Source organism: Ostrea edulis, chromosome 8 (genome assembly GCF_947568905.1).
Source record: "Ostrea edulis chromosome 8, xbOstEdul1.1, whole genome shotgun sequence".
Taxonomy (NCBI): domain Eukaryota; kingdom Metazoa; phylum Mollusca; class Bivalvia; order Ostreida; family Ostreidae; genus Ostrea; species Ostrea edulis.
In genome coordinates, this window is record NC_079171.1 from 1,650,826 (window position 1) to 1,674,520 (window position 23,695).

Here is a 23,695-nt window from a genome sequence, read left to right on the forward strand (position 1 = left end):
TACCATAGTGCTTAACAGTATTCTTATTACAGTTTATTTCTAGTCATCATGATCTATTGTTTTAAAATATTAATTAAGCTCTGATTTTAATTGTATAATTTCATTTTGATTATGTTTATAACCTAAATTCAAATCTTTGTCAGAAATCAATCTGTTATGTTAATGAATATTTTGCGTTTTACATATCTATACGCATGGGGGGAAAATGGATGCGCATCGATGGGCTGATATAATTTTTTATCTTTCTATTTCAAATTGGTATAATTGTCAATTTTGTGAAATATTACATGGTAACTGTTGTAAGTTTCATATAATGTCCAAAAATTGTTACAGATATAGCATCCCCTTGTAATTAACCTTTTACAAATTTACTCTATGGGACATAAACTGACAAATCATTGGAAAAAATTCAACTCTACTCCATGAAATGTATTTGAATTTTAATATCCCATGTATAATGTGTCTATTTTTTATCATTTTAAAAATTTGTTTGCATCCTTAGGATCATTATGAATTTGTGTTAATTACTTATTGAACTACATATTACATATATTATTAGAAATATTTAAAACTACTATACATCTGTACAATCTCCTTTGTTAGTTATATGATTATTATTAATGTACTTGTCAACTGATGAAAAATTTAATCTGTTACACAGGCATAATTATGTATTGTTAAATACAGTTCCAATTTTCAAATACCTGTCAGTTATTGTGTTCATTATTTTTTCAATCTTGTATTCCGTTATAGGAGTTACTAAATATGCAGGCCACAAGTAGACTCCTGTATGTAATTTTTTTGCCTTGACTGTTGATGAGGCGTATTTTCGCTAAAGACGTATTTCCTTATTGAGGCGTACTTTCTACAATTGGAGGGTTTTTGTACGGGTGTATTTTTGCTAGAGGCGTATTTCCTAGTTGAGGCGTATTTTCTTTTTAAAGGCGTACTTATTAATCTAGACGTACTAATTTGCATAATTCAAGCTAAAGTACGCCAGTATTTTTCATACGATTTGTTGTTTTTAGTACGGGTGTATTTTCGCTAGAGACGTATTTCCTAGTTGAGGCGTATTTTCTTTTTAAAGGCGTACTTTTAAATCTAGACGTACTAATTTGCATAATTCAAGCTAAATTACGCCCGGAGTACGCCTCAGGTACGCCAGTATTTTCCATAGGATTTGTTGTTAAAAATCTAGCTGGACTTTCAGAATTATGGGTACGCCAGGAAATTTTAAAAATTACGTGAGCAAATTTTCGTACGGGCAACTAACCCGATTAAGGCGGGTTACACCAGGAAAAGATTTTTCTACCAGTAACCCCAATACTTTTTATGACCCAGAGGGTCATACCTTTCACCTGATTTCAGGATTTGGTTTTGTAAAATAGTTCGTGCATGTAATTTCCAGTATGCATCAAAAGCTTGAATCCACATAAACAATGCCAATGGCCATGGTATAAGTTATCAAAGCAAAAAGAATTCCCTCCCTTCTGGGTCTCAAACCCCCAGGCGGCAATTTTGCACATTATGTCAATTCATATGTGGTAGTGATTTTGATTTTGTTTAGGATTTCATATCGCAGTCTAGGTCAAAAACTTTCCAAGCTACGTACTAGTCCGGTTGGGCTAGTTGAATGTAAAATTTACCAGCCCGAAAAAAAATCACTAGTCCAAAATAAAAACAGTTTATTAAAGCAAATATAACTTACAAAAAAAAAAAATGTTTTTGCATAGTAAGAATAAAAACAAAAACAAATAAAAAAAACTTCAGTCATACTCCCACTCATATAATATTAAATTTCTGTCAATTTCAGATTCAAGCAATTTATTTTCAGTCTCCTCCTCCTCATCCTACATTTTTCACAATACTTACACAACATTGTATTTTTTTTCATCGTCAAATTTTAGCTATGGACGGATTAAGGTCCATGATTGAACAAATCCACGCTTTCTCTTTGACTCGTATGTTTCTTCCACACTTCGTTTTTCCCACTCGCCAACAGCGGAAGAGCGACCTGTGTAGGTGACATACGATTCGTACCCAGACCTTTCTCAGGGCTTGAAGCTAATTTTTTATTTCACCAGTCCAGCCGGACTGATGGGGTATAATTTCATCCAGTCCGCAGAAAAATTTACCAGTTTAACAAAGTTTTCCAGAAATAATTAAACGTATTTAATTTCGTTAATGTTAACAAAATGAAATTTAGCTCAATATGTCTCAGACAATATTGTAACGCTTAAATGTGGGATTTATATTTACGAATCAGATTCGTCTGATATCTACAGATCGAAGCATGCCAAATGTGTGTATAAGATTTCATAAGTATATGCTTTAGAAAATTAACCAGTCCCACCGGACTGACTAAAACAAATGTCAGTCAGTCCGCCAGACTTTTAACCAGTCACAGACTGACGGACATATGTTAATTTCGAGCCCTGTTTCTCATTCGTACCTGAGACATTTCGTATCTCTTTTCAGCGTATTAGAGTTTGACATTAAAGATAAAATTACCCGGTACGAAATAGTTTGGACTCGATAAACTGGCAAGCAAAGTCAGCCAATCAAATAACGTTATTATACAAGGTGTTTACAGATTTTTGATAAAGTCCTGTATATATATATAATTATATATATATATGCATTTTTTAAAGAAAAGTTTATACTGTTCCGATCGGGCTAGTGCAGCAAAAAATTTACTAGCCCGACAGAAATTTTACTAGAAATGGGGCATCAGTCTAGCGTTTTTCGTCCAGACTGATATCGGTAGATCCAACTTCTACCAGATTGAAAATGTTTCAACAGGATTTGAGTTTGTCGATGAAACAAAATGGATGCTGACATATTTTACAAGGTCATGTATTTAAATCAGCCAATCAGAGATGAGTTACACATGCCCATATCATTCTAAAGGTGTTTTCCAGTTTGTAAATAGGCCTATGTCAAATTTGGAAATAAGTTTAAACTGAGAACACATAGGTAGACATAATGATTCTTATTGGTTGTCGAAAATATCCACCCGTGTGAAATATCAACACTTTCCCCTACTAAAGACACAACGTGCACACCTGGATAGACCTGAACGTCCCTGAGTCTCCCCGTCTATCATGTAGACAACACACCTGAACGTCCCCGAGTCTCCCCGTCTATCATGTAGACAACACACCTGGACGTCCCTGAGTCTCCTCGTCTATCATGTAGACAACACACCTGGACGTCCCGTCTATCATGTAAACAACACACCTGAACGTCCCTGAGTCTCCCCGTCTATCATGTAGACAACACACCTGAACGTCCCTGAGTCTCCCCGTCTATCATGTAGACAACACACCTGAACGTCCCCGAGTCTCCTCGTCTATCATGTAGACAACACACCTGAACGTCCCCGAGTCTCCCCGTCTATCATGTAGACAACACACCTGGACGTCCCTGAGTCTCCTCGTCTATCATGTAGACAACACACCTGAACGTCCCTGAGTCTCCCCGTCTATCATGTAGACAACATTTCTCAATCTTGATCTAGCAGACCACTTGTATTCATAATAATACCTTTTTTAAAGATTGAAACCAACAAGGATATAGAAAAAAATTTTCATTATAAAATACTGATCTTTACAGGAAACGAACCAAAAATTTTCCAGAAATAAAAAAAAAATTTGGCAGAATAACAAAATCAAAGCTTTTGGATCGGTGTGACTTTCTAAAACTTGGTCAGGCGAGGGGAAACAAAAATTATTTTTATTTTGGCCTTACTCGCTGTTGATCCATTTTCATATGTTCCCGGGTTTGAATGATGTGTTCATCTCTATTGGTGGTACATAAGAAACTCGAACATCCATTGCTGGATAATTTAGAAAAGTTAAGAAACGTGCATTTTAGTTCTCGAAAACCTTTTTTTTTTTAATTAAGAAGATTATACTTGTTGATATCAATAGGACAACAGGTTTGAATAGATACATGTACCAAATGTCAAAAAGCATTAATTAATTTACGAATTTATTGATAAAATGTCTCACTATATTAGGCCCAAGTTTTTAATTAATTTACGAGTTTATTGAGAAAATGTCTCACTATATTAGGCCCAAGTTTTTAATTAATTTACGAGTTTATTGAGAAAATGTCTCACTATAAGGCCCAAGTTTTTAATTAATTTACGAGTTTATTGAGAAAATGTCTCATTATAAGGCCCAAGTTTTTAATTAATTTACTAGTTTATTGAGAAAATGTCTCGCTATAAGGCCCTAGTTTTTTTATACGCCCGTCAAAGACGGGACGTATTATGGTATGGCGTCGTCTGTCCGGACCTTGTGGGCAGGAGACAGACTGAACCATAAGCCCTAGGACTTTACAACTTGGTACATTTGATCACCATGATGAGAGGAAGATGCCTATTGTTTTTCAAGGTCAGAGGTCAAAGGTCAAGGTCGTAGTATCACTTATTAGGAAAACCTTGTGGGCAGGATACAAACCGAACCGTAAGCTCCAGGATATTATAACTTGGTATATTTGATCACCATGATGAGAGGAAGATGCCTATTGTTTTTCAAGGTCAAAGGTCAAGGTCGTAGTATCACTTATTAGGAAAACCTTGTGGGCAGGATACAAACCGAACCGTAAGCTCCAGGATATTATAACTTGGTATATTTGATCACCATGGTGAGAGGAAGATGCCTATTGTTTTTCAAGGTCAAGGTTGTAGTATCACTTATTAGGAAAACCTTGTGAGCAGGATACAAACCGAACCGTAAGCTCCAGGATATTATAACTTGGTATATTTGATCATCATGATGAGAGGAAGATGCCTATTGTTTTTCAAGGTCAAAGGTCAAGGTTGTAGTATCACTTATGAGGAAAACCTTGTGGGCAGGATACAAACCGAACCGTTAGCATATTTATGAAGTAGCGCATTCTAAGGCTATCCTTCTTTATATCTTGATATCCATTTCTACAAGCATAATAATGAATTAGCTCACAGAGGACAGTGCTAAATTCACTAAAATATGAATCCCACTAAAATATGTTTTCCTTGAGCAAAATCTACGGGCGTATTATGCCACGTTGGCGTTGCTCTTGTTTTTTATTTCGTGGGTTACGGATTTTTAAAAAAAAAATGAGGGTGAGTTGCAAGAAAAGGAAATAGATAAATAAACCTTTTTTCAGTATAGATAGTATTTTGTAACATATACAATCATGGCATTGATCACATCAATGTTGAATTTTTCCTCCATCTTTCTCCTCAATAAGGCCTAAAATAAAATTAAGTTTGTTTGCCCTTCTCCGACCGACCCGGTAAAAACGCCGCGACCCAAAATATTTTATTGCAATATTTGAAAAAAATATTTTTTTTATTTTCTATTTTTCCGGAACAGAGTTGGACGGTTTAATTCTGGTGTTATATTTAATGTTCAGGTCGAGGAAATGCTTGTAACTTTCATTGTATAATTATCGTCGATAACAAGCGTTATAGTGATGTGCTTAAAACGTTTCGAAACACCTCACTCTTTATTCATAGCTGTCAACAATGTCAGGGTACCAATCTAAGATCTAGAATGTTCCAAATGACCGCATGGTAAAATCAACAACAATAAATTGTTTTTCAGGAATTTAAGTCTACAAATAATAAAAAAACAAAACAAAAATATGTATAACACAAATATCAAAGTAGGAAAAGGAAAGCCTAGCATCAGCAAACTATATAAAATTTGAGAGTGATAAAACATATAAAGTGAGGACAATTTTTAATCATATGACCATAAACGTGACCCACAGCATACGAAAGATGTAGATACAAAATATTAGATTAGAACAAGTGGTGTGAAGACATGTTCTCTCAAAACCATTTTTTTTCACAATTTGAAATAGAATATTAGATAGGTGTCCATATAGCTATATTTACATTTGCCAATGCACTTCCTTATATGACAGTACTAATGAAATCGATGTTCAATTTCGTATGACATGAATTTGGTCACGTGATCAGTTTGTTCTTGCGTATGAATACAATCACCGCTTCAAAAGTCAGTTCCTGTATTTTCACCTGGGTTCTTGCTTATGCAATGCAGTGGGGGATTTAGACACCCCCCTCACTCTCGCCACAAATTTAAATAATAGAAATAGTGCGAGTAAAATTCCAGATTGGCACCCAAAATGGCTGAGTATTTTGGTTAATACTTGACTTTCACCCCCACCCCCCTTCGTAAAACCTGGATCCGCCACTGCAATGACATCATAACAGAAACAAACGCAACAGGATATTTATACAGATTTTATTTTGTAAACAAACAAGAATTTCATCAATTTATAAAAGAGAAACATTAAACATATCATTCTGTTGTTTCATTTTATACAGTTTTAAATACCGTCTTCAACTTCTGCATGGCGATTTTATAAAGTTCTATGATATTGGAAGCGAAAACATGTAGACAGAGTTATAAGCCTATTTACTTTATGATGATAAGTTAACCTGTTGTTTCCTGGCATTGCTTCCATCACGGCTATGACTCGCCATGATCGTAAGTGAGGCTGGTTTCGAGGCTCGAAAAATTTAGATGTTCATGTCAGGGTACCGGTGCGAGTCTTCATTAAAATCCTACAACAGAAATTTCTCAAGTGAACAAAAACTCCGTCAGTTCGTTTTTATTTTCTTTTACACACACTGAAGGTAAATAAAAGACGCAACCTACCTGCGCTCTGTCTAAATCTGTCCTACTGTCTTGAATCGTCTCCTGCATGGCTACGTTTACCGCGAGTCCTAACGATGAACATACCGTTGTTTCTTTCCAAAAAGCTGACTTAAGAGCTTAACGTTAACTTGACCCATCATATCCACCATCAATTCTCTCAGATCCTTTGAATTTCTTTCGAAATCTGTGATCAACAAACGTTTTCAACTTAGTAAGCTAGACCGACACCAGTTTCTCCATCGCTGATCGCGACCAAATCACACCACGGATGTAGTTTACTCTTCTTGTCGTCATTTCAGTTAACGCTCTAAATTACCTTTATTTTACACAGGTTTCGTCTTTTTTTAACATTTTCAATTAAATATCTCTCTCTTATATTCTCTTTTATATTGTTCCTAATTTTTTATTCGATAAAACTCTAACGAACTATATTTTGTGTTCTACGATGGTCTAGAAGAGAGAGAGTATACTATATTTAACATTACTGACTGTGAAAAAAAAACCGGTCTCGGGTATGTGTATAACTGTTGCATAACACTTCCTGTCTGCTTCAACGCCCAAGACCTCGATCAGCGCACGCTCTACCCGTGAAACTGCTAAGACAACATTAGACACGCCACATGAACACCGCTTGGTATTCAATACCAATAAAGCATCAATCTAATTAAAATGAAATATTTAATCGATCCAAATTTCAAATTGTCAAATTTTAATTACATTTTTAGGGCTTTGAATATCTGAGAGAGAGAGAGAGAGAGAGAGAGAGAGAGAGAGAGAGAGAGAGAGAGAGAGAGAGATTATGAGAGAAAGGCATTGCATATTTTAAGGGAGGTAATATAATACCACAAAGTAGATAACGAGTAAAACGCACTTTTGGGGTATACGCCACCCCTGTCGTATATGTATGGCCTTACTCTACAAAGTATGATGGATTTTGATGGATTTTGATTCAACATGCAATTAGAGAGTAATTTCGATGATGCTGACATTCATATGTACCGTAATAAAAGGAATAGTTGTAAGCGAGGAAACCAGCACTTGATGAAGGAATTGTTAGAGACATTACAATTTTGACATCCTGTATGCAACGCGTTGAACATATATACACAGGGTCTTCTCCCCTGCGTGTTGTTTTAAGAACACGTGCAGCACGGACCCGACAGGTGTACATATATAAGTGAAGTTCGATTGAAATTGGAAAACAAAATTTTTTCTTTTAGCATAATATAAAACTTACATTTTTTTATTCCTATAACATACAAAATAATATTTTGTTATGAATAAATGTTTGAACCAATTCTCGAAGTCTACACAAACGCCATTAAAACAGACAGAACATATTAATCTTGCACTCATATACGGTCATTAATGGTATTATATTTTTATTGTCAAAATTATTAGGACACAGCTCCTAATCCAAGATACATTATCATTATATGTAGCATAAAATACTATTAATAAAAAACAAATTAAATGCTGGGGTGTTTTTTTGTTTTTTTTTTTGTGTTTTTTCCCTGAGAATTAAAAAAAATTGGAGGTGTATAAATATGTTAATTAAATCCCAAGTATATCTGGTTTTAGTAGGGACCAATATAGGTCCCTAATTTATTTTCTTATTTTTTCTTAAATGATTTATTTAAAATACCAGTATGTAATGCGAGATAGCTGTCCATAAGCAAGCCATACGCATTTTCTGCCGACGAATAAAATAGCTATTGTACAGGTAGTTTGTCCTAACAGGTAAATAACGGTACTTCACACTGCGGCGGTATAAATCTGCCCCGTGATGAAATCCCGCAGAGGGATAACACAGGAAGGATTAACACACCTCGGGGGGAGCGCGGTCTAATACGGGACCAGCGTTGTCCGTAGTGTACATGTACATAGGGTGTTAAGGATCAGAGGGTGCATATACTACAAATGTGAAGTGATAGATAGAAAGGTGTATACTAGTACAGAAAAAAGATTACATGCTTCATGAACAAGAATTAAAGCAGGCAGAGCTTACTTGCAGCTTGAAGTGGAGAAAATAGCTTAATGCTAATATATGTATCTGCACTGTATAAAAGCATAGACGCAGCATACATACATAAAGTTATACAATGTAAATCAAGAAAAAAGTTTCTATAATTATTTTTCCAATGCAATATATTCAAACAAAATAAAATAATTTACCTACATACCTACCCAGACTGAAAATGGTGGGTTGGGGAAGGGCAAACATATTTTTAATTTTGGCCTTATTGTGTTTCTTATGTACCAGAATGTCTTTTAAATTTTGTCTCTTTTAAATCCAATGACCACACACATGTGAGAAAAACTAAATGCATAGTGATGTAGAGGAGGAAGGCCTCTACCAAAATTGTAAATTTCATGATCCCTGGGGTAGGGGCTCTTACCCCAGGGCGGGGTCAAACTTCTTGTATAGTGTTTATGTGTAAAACACTTAATTGACATCTTCTTTAATGCTATGGTACTAAATTGAAAGTAAATAGATATTTAGAAAGAAAAGGTAGTTCTTTACCAAAATTGTAAATTTGATGATCCCAGGGATAGGGGTTTTGGTATGAGGGTGGGACCAAAATGGTCAGTTATTAAATGTGTGAACAATAGACATTTTAAAAAATTTCTTGATAACTATCAGTTCAATTCTTTTCAAATTTGGTATGAAAAAATATTTGGAAGAAAGGGAACATAAATTGTAAATTTTAGGATTCCTGGGGCCTATGGGGAAGGGCAAAAACTGCCCAAAAATGACCAATTTTCAAAAATCTTCTCCTCAAGAACCACTCACATGTATGAAAAACTAAATGCATATTGATGTAGAGCAGGAAGTCCTCTACCAAAATTGTAAATTTCATGATCCCGTGGGTAGGTATTCTGACCTCATGGCAGGGCCAAACTCGTTATATAGTGTTTATGTGTAAAACACTTAAATAACATTTACTTTAGTGCTTTTGATACTAAATTGAAACAAAATGGATAGAGCAGGTAGTCTCATTTACCAAACTTGTAAATTTGATTTTCCCCTGGCGAGTAAGGGGTTTGACCCCAGAATGGGGCCAAATTTAGTATATAGTATTTATGTGTAAGTTTGCTGATACTGTATAAAATCTAAATGCATACTGTACTTAGAAATAGCAGAAAAGGATGTACAAAAAATGGTGAATTTCACAACCCAGGGTTATGACTTTAGGATGAGTCCAAATTAGTCATATATTTTGATGTTTTAATGTTAATACACTTATCATCTAAAGCCTTTCATCAGTGTACAGCGGGGTTTTTTTCCCCTTATAAAACTGCTACCGATAAACGGTATCATTCCCAATGCCAAAAACCATTGATTTTTTCCCAATTTTGAGACTAAAAATTCCCAATTTACTTGCCGAAAAATAGACCGCTGACATCGTAATTTACTTGGTCTGAAACGTTGTACAAATTAACTAAAATGTTCACTTCCTGTATTAAATCGAAAGTACAGATCATGGCAGTGTGCATGTTTTGTGGAGCTACGACGATTCTAAAACGAGCTTACGACGATTCCCTATGTCTCACAACAGCAAATATTACCGTAAAAAAGTTTGTAAAAAGATGACTACTTCTTGTTTTGTTCTCTTTTTTCTTTTCTTTTAGTTAAAATCATTTGCCGATACATTGGTAAAAAATTCCCAATTTGTTTGATTTTGACGCTATTTTTCCCAATTGAATGGGTACCGGTACCAGTACCAATGGGTAGAAAAAAATTGCTGCTGTATGCACTTTTGAGGACAGTGAAGTTTTAAGAACACATCTTGTTTTATACTGTTGCTGAACATTAGAATTTAGCTTAGATATTCAGAACAGGGAATTTTTTCTAGATAGCATAGACCATGGAAGTAGTGATACTTTTTCACTAGTATTCAGGTGACCAATAAGGCCTGTGGGCCTTTCGTTTTTAAAAGGAAGTAGAATGAAAGTCACAATAAAGATATTTATATGATCTCTTATTTAGAAATTTGATTTAAACTTGCAGTGTCCCTGTTACATCACTCTATGTTAATGAATTTAATCTTAATTGTATTTCAATTGTTTCAAGTGTCACTATCTCGGCCTGCCTAGTTAACATGATCCTGATACCAATCTTCAGTTTGCAACAACATTTATAGTGATGTCTTTAGTTTGAAAAATTGGACACAAAGCTTTGAGTGATGTAACACAAATTCCTTGACAGTGAATTTTGGATCATATCATTTCTTGTTTTTCTACAGGTAACAATACTTAGATGTAGTGCATGGCATCATAAAGGGAGAAGAAAGGATTGACATGTGGTAGTATAAACAGCTGTATCATTAATTCTTAGACATCATGATTTTACAACAATTTAGACGTCACCAGAACTGATAACTCAAGTGTATCTGTAAATGTTTCACATTTTTAGCTCACCTGAGCTGGAAACTCAAGTGAGATATTCTGATCACTTTTTGTGCACTGTCTGTCCATCCGTATGCACAGTTTTCACCTATTCGATTTCTCCAGAACCGCTGTGTCAATGTCAATTAAACTTGGTACAAATGATCCTTGGAGGAAGGCCCTTAGGGGAATTAAGTTGTTCAAAGGAAGAGCCATGATCCCTTCAAAATGGAGATAATCAAGAAAATGGAAAAATAGGGTGGAGTCATTTGAAAATTTTCTCAAGAACCGTTGGGCCAAAAAAGTTGAAACTTGCGTAAAGGCTTCGTGACATGGGTACCATCAAGTTTGTTCAAATCACAGCCTCCAAGGGCAGGGTGGGATATTTTAGGGGATAGGAGTTTTACTTGAGTGTATATAACAAACATCTTTGAAAACGTTCTTGTCAAGAACAACAGAGATCCGTGTAGTACTGTCATGTTGATATATGCAAGGACACCCAGGTAGTGTAGATTCAAATTTGATCAAATCAGTACCCGCAAATCCAGAACCCTGTGGACAGTGAGTGTTCACAAGGGATCAAAGTTTTGGATGATAATATATATAGGAAAATATTCTTCTCAATAACAGTAAGTCCATGATCGGTCATTATGACAAGACCTTACATTTCATACAATGATTGTTGACCTTTTAACCTTGTATTTCAGTTATGTTGTAACATTTGGGGCAAGAAAAACAAAGAACAGCTGAACAAGAGCAGGGCCAAGGTAACTCAGGTGAGTGATTGTGGCTCACAGGCCTCTTGTTTTCTCCCCAGTCAACCATTGCAGTCTTTGCATTGTTTTAACACATACACTTCAGGCAGGTGTATCCATCGTTCGTTTGAATTGATTGTATCGGACAAAAATAGAAACATCACAGAAAAAAGTTTAATGAAAGTAAATTTCTGCCTGGACTTGTGAATTTGCAAGTTTCACATCCGTTCTCCTAATTTTACCAGGTCCCAGGCATCAGACTCCTGAGACTTTTCAAAGACTGCTCTTGCATTGTAACTCTTTCTGTTGAATACGTTTCAATACAGTAACTGTAACTGGGGGGGGGGGGGGGGGGGCTGTTAATGGAAATTTGTTCAATACTTTCTATCTTCTTAAAAGAGGTTAGGTAAGTTGGAAATAATGAAAATAAGATAAGATATTGAAGATCATACATTACTTTCTGTCTCATTCAAGAATGGTTTTCTCTTATTGAAACTTCATAAATTTAAGGTCATAGTAGTGAGGGTTCTTTATTGTGCTAACGCCTACCATGACCTCCGTTTTAAGGTCATAGTAGTGAGGGTTCTTTATCGTGCTAACACCTACCATGACCTCCGTTTTAAGGTCATAGTAGTGAGGGTTCTTTATCGTACTAACACCTACCATGACCTCCGTTTTAAAGTCATAGTAGTGAGGATTCTTTATCGTGCTAACGCCTACCATGACCTCCGTTTTAAGGTCATAGTAGTGAGGGTTCTTTATCGTACTAACACCTACCATGACCTCCGTTTTAAGGTCATAGTAGTGAGGGTTCTTTATCGTGCTAACGCCTACCATGACCTCCGTTTTAAGGTCATAGTAGTGAGGGTTCTTTATCGTACTAACGCCTACCGTGACCTCCGTTTTAAGGTCATACCCAAATTACCTCTAATTGTGGATGTTTGGTGAAAAAGCAGGCACTACCTCTCTTGTTAGACTCTTCAGCCTTTGGTTGTCTCAGTTGTATGTGGACATTTGGAATTAATGGTCAGGATATCAATCTATCAAATTACACAGGTCAAGTTTGTTAAATATTTAGGTCAAGTAAAAATATTTTGGCAGAGTCATGTCCCTTGACATTAGGGAAATTCATTGTATAGCACTCCACATTGACTCAAACAAACATTGTATGTATACTAACAATAATTCAAATTTATCTTAAGTTATAATTGTACAATCTATAATAGAATCATAGAATTATTAACAACTTAGATTACTTTTAACAGAATCCTCAGGACAGCTGTGTGAAAGAGAAAAAGGAAGATAAAAGCAGAGTGGTATTATAAGAGTTTCTTTATTCCATGGATAATTTACTTGTATTTGTAACTCTGAATATGAATGACATGGAGTGTTTAAAGGAGGATATCAATGTCTAGTCACAACTTGATAATATTGGCTATTTTAGGTCACCTGAATCACTCGGGTGACCTATTGTGATTGTTCTCCGTCTATCATCGTGTGTCATCTGTCAAAAATTTCAAATTTTGTATGAAGCATTCTTGGGACAAGGGGGGCAGACAATGTAAATTTCAGGACTCCTGCACCCCTGTGGTGCATTATTTCATTTAAAGGATCAAACAATCAAACTTGTCAGATAGTGATACTGTTTTGTTTGTTTGCTTTACATCGCTTCAAGAAATTCTCATTCATACTAAGCCATCACCAGCTGTAAGTGAAGGACCACAAATTTAGACCTATACTTAGTTCTCAGTACTGTGGCAGTGAGGGTTATTTAACATGTCTAGACCTATACATGACGATGTCTGTCTAGACAAGGAACCTCCATTTTTATGCCCCCGAGATCGAAGATCGGGGGGCATATTGTTTTTGTCCTGTCTGTCATTCTGTCTGAAACTTTAACCTTACTAATAATTTTTATACGCCGTCTTATGGTATGGCGTTCATGTCCGTCCGTCTGTCCGTCCGTCTGTTAGCTTTTTCGTGTCCGACCCGTAACTTAAATACTACAAGGCCTAGAATCATCAAACTTTGTCTGTAGATACATCTTGGGTAGAAGGTGTGTCGCACATTAAAACCAGGTCACTGTGACTTTTCATTAAGAAGATATCCGTCTGTCCGTCCGTCTGTTAGCTTTTGCGTGTCCGACCCGTAACTTAAATAGTACAAGGCCTATAATCATCAAACTTTGTCTGTAGATACATCTTGGGTAGAAGGTGCGTCGCACATTAAAACCAGGTCACTGTGACTTTTCATTAAGAAGATATCCGTCTGTCCGTCCGTCTGTTAGCTTTTGCATGTCCGACCCGTAACTTAAATAGTACAAGGCCTAGAATCATCAAACTTTGTCTGTAGATACATCTTGGGTAGAAGGTGCGTCGCACATTAAAACCAGGTCACTGTGACTTTTCATTAAGAAGATATCTGTCTGTCTGTCCGTCTGTTAGCTTTTGCATGTCCGACCCGTAACTTAAATAGTACAAGGCCTAGAATCATTAAACTTTGTCTGTAGATACAGCTTGGGTTGAAGGTGCGTCGCACATTAAAACCAGGTCACTGTGACTTTTCATTAAGAAGATATCCGTCTGTCCGTCCGTCTGTTAGCTTTTGCGTGTCCGACCCGTAACTTAAATAGTACAAGGCCTAGAATCATTAAACTTTGTCTGTAGATACAGCTTGGGTAGAAGGTGTGTCGCACATTAAAACCAGGTCACTGTGACTTTTCATTAAGAAGATATCTGTCTGTCTGTCCGTCTGTTAGCTTTTGCGTGTCCGACCCGTAACTTAAATACTACAAGGCCTAGAATCATCAAACTTTGTCTGTAGATACATCTTGGGTAGAAGGTGTGTCGCACATTAAAACCAGGTCACTGTGACTTTCCATTAAGAAGATATGGCCATAGATGGCAAAAACTTGTCCGGCTCATAACTTGAAAACTATTAGACCTAGAATCACAAAAATTGGTCAACTAATGCATCTTAGGTAGAAGGTGTGTCGCATCCTACTTCAAGTCACTGTGACATTTAATTAAGGTGATATAAAAAAAAATGTTTTAATGGGTACAATCTATACTGTTAACAATATGTGACGGGCGTATCATGTGCCGTGGCGGTGTACTTTATTAACAGTATGTGATAGAGCTTTGATATTTCTCATGAGTATTCCTTGTGACAAGACCTTTCTGTGGGTACCAACATTTTTGACCCCATGACCTTGACCTTGGAGTTTGACTTACTTTTTGAAAACTTTAACCTTGCTAATAACTTTTGATCAATAAGAGATAGAGCTTTGATATTTCACATGAGTATTCCTTGTGACAAGACCTTTCCGTGGGTACCAACATTTTTTACCCGTGACATTTTTTTTAAAACTTTAACTTTGCTATTTACCTTTTGAACAGTTAGTGAGAGAGCTTTGATATTTCAGATGAGTATTCCTTGTGACAAGACCTTTCCATAGGTACCAACATTTTTGACCCTGTGACCTTGACCTTAGAATTTGACCTACTTTTTGAAAACTTTAACCTTGCTAATAACTTTTGAACAGTAAGAGATAGAGCTTTGATATTTCACATGAGTATTCCTTGTTACAAGACCTTTCCGTTGGTATTGAACCTTTTGACCTTGACATTTGACCTACTTCAAATTTTTTTTTACATTGGTCATAACTTCTAAATTGTAAATATTAGAGCTTTCATATTGTACATGAGCATTTCTGTTAACAAGATCTTTCTACTGTTACCAAGATATTTGCCCTTGTGACCTTGGCCATCTTTGGAATTGGCCATTATCCGGGGCATTTGTGTTTCACAAACACATCTTGTTAAGTTTATATCTGAAAAAGCAGTAACTCTTACTTTTCAAGAGTATTTGACAAACAGTCATGGCCATAATGCAAGCATGTTATTAGAAGAAAATAATGCATGCAAGTTCTCTGTTTGTCACAATGAGTTGCCTCTCTTTGCTCCTGTTCTTCATCATGACACCCTTATTTGTAGTTATCTTGTTTACGTTATTTTATGTTGACTCCTCTCACTTCTTCCATAAAGTTCTTGTACAATAAGACCTAGAAAGCAAACAATGGTAGTGAAAACAACACGCTGCATTCTTGAAAATCTGTTTTTTACCTCAGAATGAAAGGTGAAGATAACGAACAGTGATATAGCAAACAAATTAAGTTCAGAGAATAGCCCCTGTAGATTAGGTTTAGATGTAAGAATCACTGTGTCTGTCTGTCTACACATCTATCTTCTGTCCGTCCCTCCCACTTTGTATCTAGTGGACAACTTTGTAATAAGAAGAGAATAAAAAATCATACTTGTGACAAAAATTGCATACAAACAGATATATGCAATAATTGATTACAAAATCTGAAACTCATTCTGTTCTTCGTGTTTAAAAGAATCACTCATCAACAGACAACACTTTCCTATATACATGTATGCTACTCAGGATACTGTTAATGCCCATGGGCCTCTTGTTAAGTTGAAGTTTGAATTTCAATGGAGTACATGATTAGCAGTGAGCTTGGTCAAGGTTTTGTTTTCTAAGAAAATGTTTCTGATCAAAGTAAATTGATCACCATGGTGATATTAAAATAAATGTTACCACTTGATGTTTTCAGGTTCACACTGGACTCCCATGAGGTCCTGCATTACTGAGGAAAGGAAGGTGATGTTAAAAAGGTAATGGTTCCTATATACACATACATCTACACATAATTGTGTCTGTGGAATCTGATGCCAATGAAACTTGTTAACCCCCCGCAACAAGTTGTGGGGGGGGGGGGGTTATACTGGAATTGGGTTGTCCATCTGTCTGTAGACGCAATGGTTTCCGGGCTCTAAAGCATTATCCTTTCCACCTACTGTCACCATATCATATATATGGACTACCCATGGGATGAAGATGTTCCCTATCGATTTTGAGGTCAAAAGGTTAAAAGTCGAAGTAGCAATATGGTTCGGTTTGTCATGCCATTTGTTTTTTACACTCAGAAAAGAGGTAGTTTATACCTATTACCAACACCCTTTGGGAGATTGGGGTAAGCGGGGGGGGGGGTATTCTTAGTGATCATTGCTCACAGTACCTCTTGTTTTTGGTCTGTCTGTCTGCAACTCATTGTTACCTTAAAATAATGAATATGCAGTAGATTACATCATTTTTACTTTGAGAAATAATTGAATAAGTGAACTTGTTTTTAGCTCACTTGAGCTATTCTGATCACTTATTGTCTGTCGGTCGGTCTGTCCGTAAACTTTTCCCATTTTCATCTTCTTTTCCAGAACCACTGGACCAATTTCAATAAAACTTGGTAAAAATAATTCATGATGAAGGGGATTTACGTTTATTCAAATGAAGGGCCATGTATAATTTAAAAATAAAATACAAAATAGGGTGGTGTCATTTAAAAATGTTCTAAGCCAGGAAAGTTCAAATTGATATTGCTGCTTTCTGACATCATGCAGATTTAAGTTTGTTAAAATTATGCCCCCCCCCCCTACTATAAGTTGGGGCCACAATAGGGGATCAAAATTTTATGTATGAGTGCAAAGGGGACAATCTTTAAAAAGCTTCTTTTCAAAATCCATAGGGCCAGAAAAGTGGAAATTTACATGAAAACTTCCTTACATAGATTAGAGTAGATCCACGTTTTTGCAAATCATAGTGTCCAGGGGTAGGGTGGGGCCGAAATAGGACATCAGAGTTTTACATGCTGATATATAGAAAAAATCTTAAGAAATATATCTTAACTATTTAAGCTAGGGCTTTCATACTTATGTATATAAATTCTTTATGAGAAGGCTTTGTTATAGTTTTGGTTTGTGACCTTGACCTGCAAGTTTGATCTACTTTTGATAGAATTCTTACTTTTATTATATGTATAGTCCTAAAATTGTTAGCTCAACTGAGCTGAAAGCTCAAGTGAGGTTTTCTGATCGCTTTTTATCTGTCGTCTTGTCTGTCTGTCCGTCCGTCTGTTTGTTAAACATTTACATTTTCAACTTGTTCTCCAAAAACACTGGGCCAATTTTAACCAATGTTGGCACAAATCATCCTTGGATGAAGGGGATTCAAAATTGTTCAAATGAGGGCCAACCCCCTTATCCTAGGGGAGATAATAGCAAATCAGTAAAAATACACTGAAATTTTTTAAAAATCTTCTCCAGAACCAGTAAGCCAATTTCATTCAAACTTAATTCAAATCATCTTTAGCTGAAGGGAATTCAAAATTGTTTATATTGAGGGCCAGGTTCTCTTCAAAGGGGAGATAATCACAAAAGTGTAAAAATAGGATGGGGTCATTTTAAAATCTTCTTCTCATGAACCACTGTACCAGTGTAGTTGAAATTTACGTGGAAGTTTGCTAACATAATGGAGATTCAAGTTTGTACATATCATGGCCCCCGGGGGTCGGGTGGGACCACACTAGGGGAAACCTTATTTTATATGTGTGTATATAGGAAAAATCTTTAAAAATATTCTTCTCAAGAACCATTGAGCCAGAAGAGTTCAAATTTACATGAAAGCTTTATGACATAGTGCAGATTCAGATTTGTTCATATCATAGCCCCCAGGGGTCGGGTGGGGCCACACTAAGTGAAATCATATTTTATATGTGTTTATATAGAAAAAATCTTTAAAAATCTTCTTCTCAAGAACCATTGAGCCAGAAGAGTTCAAATTTACATGGAAGCTTCCTGACATAATGCAAATTCAAGTTGTTTATATCATGGCCCCCAGGGGTCGAATGGGGCCACAATAGGGGAAACCATATTTTATATGTGTTTATATAGGAAAAATCTTTAAGTTAATGGAATAACAATGGGAAATTGATTTTTCATGTGTTAAAGTGACTCAGATGAGCAATGTGGCCCATGGGCCTCTTGTTTATGGTAAGAAATCATACCATGATCTGTGACCTTGGTCTTATCCAGAACTGCAAGATCATGTTAGTCATATTGAGAATTGTGCTATTGGAATTCATTTTCAGCTATGTTGTGATCCTTTGAGTCTATGTTGGGGCAACAGTATGGGGTCAATTTTTTTTTCATTGGAATAAACATTGATAAAATATCTTTTAAAAATTCCAACACCTGAACAACGGTAGGGCCAAGGTGACTCAGGTGAGCAATGTGGCCCATGGGCCTCTTGTTTTATCAATCAGCTGGCCAGACTGCTAAAACAATCACAAAACAATACACATGTTAAAGGAGGGTCGATCCTCATGTGACATATCAATATTAATGGTTGAAAAGTAATTCCATCCTCCTGTGATGTCATCAGAGTTTGCAAAATCAATGATTTTTTTACATTTATGCATGATAGGAACATAAAATTTTGTGAGTCTTTTCCGATAGTTATTGTAAAAAAAAATCTTGTTAAAAACAAACTATTGTAAAAGTCTAAGTAATAGATGAATAAATAATGATACATTTCAAAATATTGAATCCAAGGGCAATAACTCTGTTTCTATTGATTTCTTTATCAAGTCAATTATGCGATAGATTTCCTTTATTTTTACTGACATTTCGTACATTTTTGTGAAGATACTGTTTCATGAAATTGTTATGAATGTTCCTATATTGTCATAACCAGTTTGTATGAAATTTTGATAACGCTGTTAAAGGAAAATTGCAATTTTCTGATGGTGACATATGATTCTGTTTATGTATGTCTCGTATATTAAAAAGTGTGATGACCTATGTATTTTATTCGATAATTTGCTAGTTTTAACTCTAATGAATTGAAATACATAAATTTTTCAAACTTGCATCATATCAATCTGTGAGTATTTGCCACCTTGTATATATGTTAAGATCAGAAAATCACACATTTTTGTTATACAGAATAATCAAAATAGATAAAAACTTGTTAGAATGACAAAGAACAAGGTACGATTGTGTACATAAAAAGGCCCTCAATTAAATTTCCGATGTAAATGTGTCTTGAATGAAGCTTGATCTGTATTTTGAATAAGTTAAATACATGCCAAATATACTATTTTGACTTAAATAAAAGTTATTTCTTATTTGATAGCATTATTACGTCATGAATAAGAGTTCTCCTCGCCTTTTTAGCTCACCTGAGCTGAAAGCTCAAGTGAGCTTTTCTGATCACCCGTATTCCGGCGTTCGTCCGTCTGTAAACTTTTCACATTTTCAACTTCTTCTCAACAACCACTGGGCCAATTTCAACCAAAGTTGGCACAAAACATCCTTAGGTAAAGGGAATTCTAAATTGTTAAAATAAAGGGCCAGGCCACCTTCCAAGGGGAGATAATCAAGAAAAGGTAAAAATAGGGTAGGGTCATTAAAAAATCTTCTTCTCAAGAACCACTGAGCCAGAAAAGCTGAGATTTATATGAAAGCTTCCTTATATAATGCAGATTCTAAATTGTTAAAATCATGGCCCCCGGGGGTCGGATGGGGCCACAATAGGGGATCAAAGTTTTACATACAAATATTTAGGGAAAATCTTTAAAAATCTTCTTTTCAAGAACCACTGAGCCAGAAAAGCTGAGATTTATATGAAAGCTTCCTGATATAATGCAGATTCTGAATTGTTAAAATCACGGCCCCCGGGGGTCGGATGGGGCCACAATAGGGGGTCAAAGTTTTACATACAAATATATAGGAAAAATCTTTAAAAATCTTTTCCCCAAGAACCACTGAGCCAGAAAAGCTGAGATTTATATGAAAGCTTCCTGATATAGTACAGATTCTAAATTGTTAAAATCATGACCCCCGGGGATCGGATGGGGCCACAATAGGGGGTCAAAGTTTTTTTTGGTTTTTTTGTTTGTTTTTTTTTTTTCTTTTTTTTTTGTTTTGTTTTTTTGATATAGTGCAGATTCAAGTTTGTTAAAATCATGGACCCCGGGGATTGGATGGGGCCTCAAGGGGGGCATCAAAGTTTTACATACAAATTTATAGGAAAAATCTTTTAAAATCTTCTGATGAAGAACCACTGAGCCAGAAAAGCTGAGGTTTATATGAAAGCTTCCTGATATAGTGCAGATTATAAATTGTTAAGATCGTGGCCCCCGGGGGTCGGATGGGGCCACAATAGGGGGTCAAAGTTTTACATACAAATATATAGGAACAATCTTTAAAAATCTTCTTCCCAGAATCACTAAGCCAGAAAAGCTGAGATTTATATGAAAGCTTTCTGATATAGTGAAGATTCAGGTTTGTTAATATCATGCCCCTCTGGGGTAGGATGGGGCCACAAGGGGGGATCAAAGTTTTACATACAAATATATAGGGGAAATCTTTAAAAATCTTCTCAAGAACCATTGGGCCAAAGAAGTTCACATTTACATGAAAGCTTTCTGACATAGTGTAGATTCAAGTTTGCAAAAACCATGGCCTCCAAGGGAAGGTTTGGGGCCATAATAGGGACTACGGTTTTACATGCAAATAGATATGGAAAATCTTCTGATATGGACCAAGGTGACTCAGGTGAGCGATGTGGCCCATGGGCCTCTTGTTTCAAGAAGAGTTTGATGACTGTTAAATTTCATCCCGTTTATTGCTTAGGAAAAGGTGTGCCCATCCATCGAGGAAAATGAAATTAATATATATTATGTTTAAAGAGAAGATCAAAAATGTGTTTGAATATAAATTTGCTTGACGCATGGGCTGTATCTTTTCTGAAAGGAAAACACCCTGAATTTATAAAAAAAAATTCATTGGTTTTTGCATTTTTAGCAATTTTATGCCAACTTCTTGCTCCTGTCATCAAACACAAAGCAATTTTGGATCAAATTAAATGTAGTTTGAATTTGCTTATATATTCCTTATTTGAATGCCAGATTTTGGCACTCCTACTGAAATCATCTATTTTCTGGGCCAAATGACTGTAGAAACTGTCCTTACTAAGTGCTAATTAATATGTATAAATTAATTGTGGATATTGAGGAAATCTTGTATCATAGACATGCAGAAAAAGAAATATCAGGATAGGAGTTACTGCCCTTGACAACAGTCTTAGCTAGCATGAGATGAAAGCTCAAGTAAGCTTTTCTGATTGCCTAGTGAGCTTTTCTGATCGCCTGAATCCCGTGGGGATCCGGGTTATAATAGGTCCTCAGTAACCCCTTGCTTGTTGTAAGAGGTGACTAAATGGGTGGTCCTTTGGATGAGACCGCAAAAACCGAGGTCCCGTGTCGCAGCAGGTGTGGTACGATAAAGATCCCTCTCTGCTCAAAGGCCATAAGTGTCGAGCATAGGCCTAAATTTTCCAGCCCTTCACCGGCAGTGGTGACGTCACCATATGAGTGAAATATTTTCGAGAGGAACGTTAAACAATATTCATCTGATCGCCTGTAGTCCTTTGTCTGTCTGTCCGTCTGTAAAAGTTTGACATTTTCGACTTCTTCTCCAGAACCACAGGACCAATTATAACCAAACTTGGCCAAAAGCATCCTTGGTTGTAGGGCTTTCAACTTTGGTCAAATGAAGGGTCATGTCCCCTTCAAAGAGGAGATAATCACATAAATGCAAAAATAGGATGGGGTTATTTAAAAATCTTCTCAAAAACCACTGGGGCAGAAGAGCTGCACTTTACAGGAAAGCTTCCTGATATAGTGCAAATTCAAGTTTGGTAAAATCATGGCCCCCAGGGGTAGGATGGGGCCACAGTAGGGGATCAAAGTTTTACAAACAAATATATAGGGTAAATCTTTGAAAATTTTCTTATCCAGAATCACTAGGCTAGAAAAGTACAAATTTAAATGAAATCTTCCCGAGAAAGTGCAGATTCAAGTTTTTTTTTAAATCGTGGCCCCTTGGGGTTGGATGGAGCCTCAATAGGGTATCAATGTTTTACATACAAATACATACTTAGGTAAAATCTTTTTAAATCTTCTTGTGCAGAACCACTAGGCTAGAAAAGTACAAATTTACTTGACATCTTCCCGACATAGTGCAGATTCAGGTTTGTTAAAATCATGGCCCCCGGGGGTAGGATGGGGCCACAATAGAGTATAAAAATTTTGCATGCAAATATATTGGGAAAATCTTAAAATCTTCTCAGGAACCACTAAGCCAGAAAATCTGAGATTTACATGAAAGCTTCCTGACATAGTGCAGATTCAAGTTTGTAAAATGCATAGTCCCCGGGAGTAGGTTGGGGCCTCAATAGGGATTTTAAATTTTACATGTGAATATATAAGAAAAAGCTTTAAATATGAGCCAAGGTGACTGAGGTGAGCGACGTGGCCCATGGACCTCTTGTTTTAAATTATGATTTACATGAAAGCTTCCTGACATAGTGCAGATTCAAGTTTCTTAAAACCATGCCCCCTGGAGGTAGGATGGAACCATAAGGCCAAGTAAAATTAATTAGTAGATTATCATTCAAACAAAAAAATGGGGCGGGTGGGAGGATTTTATTTTTTATTTTTCGCCATGGTATTCTTGACCTCGAAAATGCCTTCTCTCATTGAGAAAAGGCTTTATAAATCATAATTACATGTGTATTTGGGTTTCTAAAAGGCAAAGTGAAACAAAGTACGTTTACGATACCGGACTGGACATAAAAATATCCGGAAATCGTAATTTTGAAAAATAAAAAAAATCGGGGTGGGACGATTTTCGAGGGGCGGGCGGGAATGATAATCTACTAATTAATTTTACTTGGCCTAATAGGGGATCAAAGTTTTACAGACAAATATATAGGGGAAATCATTAAAAAAATTCTTTTTTTGATTCACGGGGCCAGAAAAGTTTACATTTACATGAAAGCTTCCTGATATAGTGCAGATTCACGTTTGTAAAATTCATGGCCCCCGGGAGTAGGTTGGGGCCACAATAGGGATTTAAATTTTACATGTGAATATATTGGAAAATCTTTGAATATGAGCCAGTG

General features: G+C 36.1%; 2 protein-coding genes, 1 long non-coding RNA gene and 1 pseudogene across 4 annotated transcripts in view; 3 read left to right on the forward strand and 1 right to left on the reverse strand.

Moving 5' to 3' along the window:
- The window catches only part of LOC125660976 (uncharacterized), a 100,915-nt pseudogene that overhangs the window by 60,713 nt on the left and 16,507 nt on the right, over positions 1-23,695 (forward strand).
- The window catches only part of LOC125667650 (uncharacterized), a 161,218-nt gene that overhangs the window by 51,357 nt on the left and 86,166 nt on the right, over positions 1-23,695 (forward strand). The gene's annotated exons all lie outside the window — the stretch shown is intronic.
- The window catches only part of LOC125682758 (uncharacterized), a 222,865-nt gene that overhangs the window by 4,491 nt on the left and 194,679 nt on the right, over positions 1-23,695 (forward strand). Inside the window, exons 2-3 of the mRNA XM_056147922.1 lie at positions 10,928-10,987; positions 11,777-11,845. The gene's annotated coding sequence lies outside the window, so the exon portion shown is untranslated. The remainder of the gene's footprint in view (positions 1-10,927; positions 10,988-11,776; positions 11,846-23,695) is intronic.
- On the reverse strand, positions 6,249-6,926 carry LOC130049833 (uncharacterized). The gene is made up of 2 exons (XR_008798179.1): positions 6,681-6,926; positions 6,249-6,586 (listed from the first exon to the last, which is right to left on the reverse strand). It is a non-coding gene; the product is annotated as an uncharacterized LOC130049833 (long non-coding RNA).